Source organism: Ceratotherium simum, chromosome 2 (genome assembly GCF_057802395.1).
Source record: "Ceratotherium simum simum isolate JZ-2026a chromosome 2, ASM5780239v1, whole genome shotgun sequence".
Lineage (NCBI taxonomy): Eukaryota > Metazoa > Chordata > Mammalia > Perissodactyla > Rhinocerotidae > Ceratotherium > Ceratotherium simum.
In genome coordinates, this window is record NC_141901.1 from 46,602,934 (window position 1) to 46,608,450 (window position 5,517).

At 40.1% G+C, this 5,517-nt stretch overlaps 1 non-coding gene across 1 annotated transcript; it reads right to left on the minus strand.

Moving 5' to 3' along the window:
• Positions 1-1,048: 1,048 nt before the first annotated feature.
• Positions 1,049-1,211, minus strand: LOC147917979 (U1 spliceosomal RNA). The gene has a single exon (XR_015549312.1). It is a non-coding gene; the product is annotated as a U1 spliceosomal RNA (small nuclear RNA).
• Between the last annotated feature and the right edge of the window lie 4,306 nt (positions 1,212-5,517).

The following is a 5,517-nucleotide window of genomic DNA, read 5'->3' on the forward strand; positions in this document are numbered from 1 at the left end:
AAACAGATCAGAATAGGTCAAATAATAAGAGGGAAAAAACACCAGCTTGACTGGAAAGGGAAAACATCCACATTGGCTGAGATAGCAGCAGATTCGAATAGGTCATATAATAAGAGGGAAAAACATCAGATCGATCGGAAAGGGAAACACCAGATCGACTGAAGGGAAATGACACAAATCAACCACAACGAGAAACACCAGGTTGACGGAAAAGAGAATACATCGGATCAATTACTTCACAATAAATCAATTACTCACAACATCCACGCCCCACTGCCGGGAGAGTCTTGTCAATCGACACGGCTGGGCAAGGATCACACGTCCTGGGCAAGGCGTCCCTTCCACAGGTGGAACTCTCACTCGGGCTCAGCTTCCAGGAGTTTTTATACCATCAGTAATTTCCAGAGTAAGCAGTTACAGAGCTTTTTTCCAGAGCAAGCATCTAGTGTTCCCATGCACAAATGGTTATCAGTGGCATGCGTGCACTGAGCCCCCTGGCTATCGTCCCAGCCCAGCAGTTGTGTATGTGCATTGTTTACCCTGCTTATCGTCCCAGCCCGGCACAGATGGCCAGTCTGTCCCAGGCTGCAGCACCCAAAGGGCCTTGAAATTTTTACACATTGCAACTATCTCCATGGGAGAAGGGCCAGTTCCCACCACGCAGAAAGCAGCTTTTATATTTCTTTTTGTGCTGATGGCTGTAGGTCAATGGAGTGGCCAAACATGGCTGCACTCATGTCAAGACACACCATGAGGTGAGCGTGCACTACTGCGCCCCAGCACAGGAACCCTGCAAATGTTCCCATGAAGCTTGGAGCGTAAAGCAAGGTGCTGTGTATGAAGCAGCTCTTTGAGCTGCACGAATACCCAGGGTTCACTGGTGCTAAGGAGTGCATCCCACTAGGATAGAAAAAGAAAAACCAGGTGCTAAATGCTCATGCAGGCTGTGGGCTTCATGTACCATGCCTTTCAATGCTCAGAGGTGCAAGTGCACACAGAGAAGCCAGAGTTCACATGCCACTGTATTTGTCCTTTGTACAGCGAAGATCAGGGGAAAGCATGTACACAGTCCCCCACTACCACAAATTATGCAGTCCAGTTTCCCACATTTGGGGAAATCGTAGGGGTCAGCACATCAGGAGTGCAATGGATAAGCCTCTATCTGGGAAAACCACCTTCATGATCAGGTATCTCCTCTGCCAGGTAAGTATGAGAGGCCTGCCTGCTGCCCCATCACAGCCTCATATGCCTTGCACTATACACACATCGTCGTCACTTTACTCCCCAAACCCCCAGGCCTCTCTATTGATTACTGAGATAGGAGGAGCATTGTTGCCTCCAATCACAATTTTGGGCTTACCTATTTCTCCTTTCTGTTCTACTAATTTTTTGCTTTATATAATCTGAAGCTCTGTTATTGGGTTAGATACCTACTTAGAATGGTTATATCTTCTTGAAAAATGTCCCCTGTATCACGAAGTAATGTCCTTCTTTGTCTCTGTGCAGGGTAAGGATTTTACAACAGAAAGCTTCCATTTTCTCCCTCTCATCGTTTTTGCTGTTCTTGTCATCGTACATTTCATTTTTACTTGCAGTATAAACCCCATGTTATACTTGAAAATGTTTTGCTTTATCCAGTCAACTACTTTTAAAGAGATTAAGAAAAAATGCCTTTTATGTTTATGCACCTTATTACCATTTCTTGTGCCCATTATTGGGTAAATCCATACTTCTATCTGATATCATGTTTCTTCCGCTAGGATTTCTCATGTGAAGGTCTGATGGAAATGGATTCCTTCAGCCTATGTTTGTCTGAAATGTCTTTACTTCACCCTCATTTTTGAAAGATATTTTCACTGGGTATAGAATTCTGGGTTGAAATTATTTTTCTGTTCAGTATTTTCACAATATTGCTCCAATGTCTTCTGGATTGCATAGTTTCAGATGAGGAGTCTGTAATCTATCTTATTTTTGTTCAGCTACATGTTTCCTTTTCTCTGATTGTCTTTAAAATTTTCTATTTTTCTTTGCTGTTCAGCAGCTTTATTAGGTCTTTTCTCAGTGTGTTTTCCTTTTATTTTTGTGCCTTGATTCTTTGTGCTTCTTAGGTGTGTGATTTTTTTTTTTTTTGTCTTTCATTAATTCTGGAGAATTCTGCAAATATTTCTTCTGCCCCATTCTCTCTCTTATCTTTCTGGAACTCCAACTATACAAACATGGAACTGTAGAATATTGGTCAACATCTTTTACACTCTATATTTTTTTGTCAGTAATTTTTTTCTCTTCCATCTTAGTTTGGTCAATTTGTGTGTGTGTGTGTGTGTGTGTGTGTGTGTGTGTGTGTGAGGAAGATCAGCCTTGAGCTAACACCCGATACCAATCCTCCTGTTTTTGGCTGAGGAATATTGGCCCTGGGCTAACATCTGTACCTATATTCTCTACTTTATATGGGACACCACCACAGCAGGGCTTGACAAGCGGTGTGTCGGTGCGCTCCTGGGATCCGAACCTGTGAACCCTGGGCAACCAAAGTGGAGTGCACGCACTTAATTGCTGTGCCACCAGGCCAGCCCCTGGTCAATTTTTATTCATCTATCTTCAGGGTAACTGATTTTTTCCTCTGCGGCTTCCACTCTATGGGTAAGTCCAGTGAAGAAGTTTTTCATCTCCAAACTCATTAAAAACATTACTAGCATTTCCTTCTTTTTATTATTTTCCATCTCTCTGATGAAATGCTTCATCTGTTTCCTTCAGCAGTTTATTGCTTTTACTGTGTGCTGAGTGTGAGACCTGGGGTGCCACAGGGCTTTTTCTCAGCATTTCTGCCCCATTCTCAGCTCTAATATGCCTGCATCATAGAGGGGTCTCTTGCTGCACTCTTGCCTCTCCTCTAGAAGTAGATTTGGGTGGCTTAAACAACAGATGTTTATATGCTCACAGTTCTGGAGTCAAGAAGTACAAGATGAAGGTGCTGGTAGAGTTAGTTTCTGTCTCTCTTCCTGTCAATTAGAAAAGGCTGCCTTCTTTTGTTGTCCTCACAGAGACTTTTCTCTGTGTGTGGAGAGAGATCTCTGGTGCCTCTTCCTCTTCTTATGTGGATGCTAGTCCTATTGGATTAGGTCCCCATCCTTATTATCTCATTGAACCATAATCAGTTCCTTAAAGGACTTACCTGCAAATATGGACACAGTGAGTGTTAAGGCTTCAATATAAGAATTTTGGAGGGGACACAATTCAGTCCATAACACCAAGCAACAGGAACAGTCCTATGATCCTTTACCTGTCAAATCCTATGATATTTGCCTGGTGTTGGGACTAAGTATTAGCAAAATGCTGCTAATATTGCTAGTTCTTGATATTATTTCAATCTTCTTAAATTTATTGAGGCTTGCATTTTTTCCCAACATATGATCTATCCTTGAGAATGTTCCATGTGCACTTGAGAAGAATGTGTATTCTGTTGTTTTTGGATGGAGTCTTCTATATATATATATCTATTAAGTCCATCTGCTCTAACTTTTCTTTTAAATCACTATTTCCTTGTTGACTTTCTGTCTGGATGATCTATCCATTGATGTAAGTGGGGTGTTAACTTCCCCTACTAGAATTGTGTTGCTATTAATATCTCCTTTTAGGTTTATTAATAGTTGCTTTATGTACTTGGGTGTTCCTGTGTTGAGTGCATATATATTTATAAGTGTTATGTCTTCTTGGTGGTGTGTCCTTATTATCATTATATACTGCCCCTCTTTGTCTCTCATTACCTGTTTTGTCTTGAAGTCTAATTTGTCTGATATAAGTATGGTAACACCTGCTTTCTTTTGTTTGCCATTAGCATGGAGTATTGTCTTCCATCCCTTCACTCTGGGCCTGTGTTTGACTTTAGAGCTGAGATGTGTTTCCTGGAAGCAGCATATTGTTGGGTCTTGTTTTTTAGTCCATCCCTCCACTCTGTGTCTTTTGATTGGAGAATTCAATCCATTTACATTTAGAGTTATTATTGACATATGAAGGCTTAATGCTGCCATTTTATCACTTGTTTTCTGGTTTTTCTGAATTTCCCTTGTTTCTCATCACATGTATTTTGGACTACCTATTCAATTTGGTAGTTCTCTATGAGACTTTTATTAGTTTTCTCTGTGTTTATCATTTGTGTCTCTGTTCTAATAATTTGTTTAGTGGTCACCATGAGATTTGTATAAAAAATCTCATAGATGAGATAGTCCATTTTCTGATAGCCTCTTACCTCTATTAACCGAAGCAGGTTCCATCCTTTTCCTCTTCCCTTTCTAAGTTATTATTGTCACAATTAATCCACCTTGTGTTGTGAGTTTGTGGTTAAAATGACGCTATTATAGTTATTTTTGATGTTTTCCTTCCTTTTATCATTAATGTTATAATTGTTTGCTAACCTGTTCTGATAGAGAGCTGAAATTTTCTGATTTTGTCTACCTATTTATCTCCTTGCTCAAGGCTTTGTAACCCCCTTCTTTTTTTTCAGGTATTAGGGCCTTCTTCAGCATTTCTTGTAGTGGGGGCTCTTTTGATGATGAACTCCCTCAGCTTTTGTTTATCTGAGAAAGTTTTTATTACTCCATCATATCTGAAGGGTGTTTTCTCTGGATAGAGTATTCTTGGCTGAAAGTTTTTGTTTTTCAGAATTTTGAATAAATCATTCCCCTCACTCCTAGCATGTAAGGTTTCAGTGGAGAAATCTGTTGAAAGCCTGATAGGGGTTCCTTAGTAAGTTATTTTCTTCTGCCCTGATGTCCTTAATATTTTTCTTTGTAATTGACTTTTGGCAGCTTTACCAGTATATGCCTTGGAGAAGGAGTTTTTACATTGATGTAATTAGGAGTTCTGATAGCTTTTTCCCCTTGTATGTCCAGCTCCTTCCCCAGGTTTGGGAAGTTCTCAGCTATTATTTCTTTAAACAAGCTTTCTGCTCCATTCTTCTTCTCTTCTCCCTCTGGAAGACCTATAATCCTTATGTTGCATTTCCTGACTGAGTCAGATATTTCTCAGAGAATTTCTTCATTTATTTGTAGTTTTAGTCCTCTCTCTTCATCCATCTGAAGCATTTCTATATTTCTGTCCTCCAGACTGCTGATTCTCTCCTCATTAATATCAGCCCCATTATTCAGGGAGTCCAGATTTTTCTTTATCTCATCCTTTGTGTTTTTCATCTCCAACATTTCTGACTGGTTTTTCTTTATGGTTTCAATCTCTTTTGTGAAGAAGTTCCTGATTTCATGGAAAGGTCTATCCATATTTTCCTATAACACATTCAGTATTTTTATGATAGGTATTTTGAATTCTCTGTCATTTACATTATAAATTTCTGTGCCTTCAGGATTGATTTCTGGGTGCTTGTCATGTTCCTCCTTGTTTCGAGTATTAATGTATTTTATCATACTGTTTGATGGCATGGATTTGTGCCTCCACATAGTGATAGTATCTGGTCGCAGATTCCACCTGCCACCTCTGGGTGGGGGTCAAGATCTGTGTGTTCTGAGC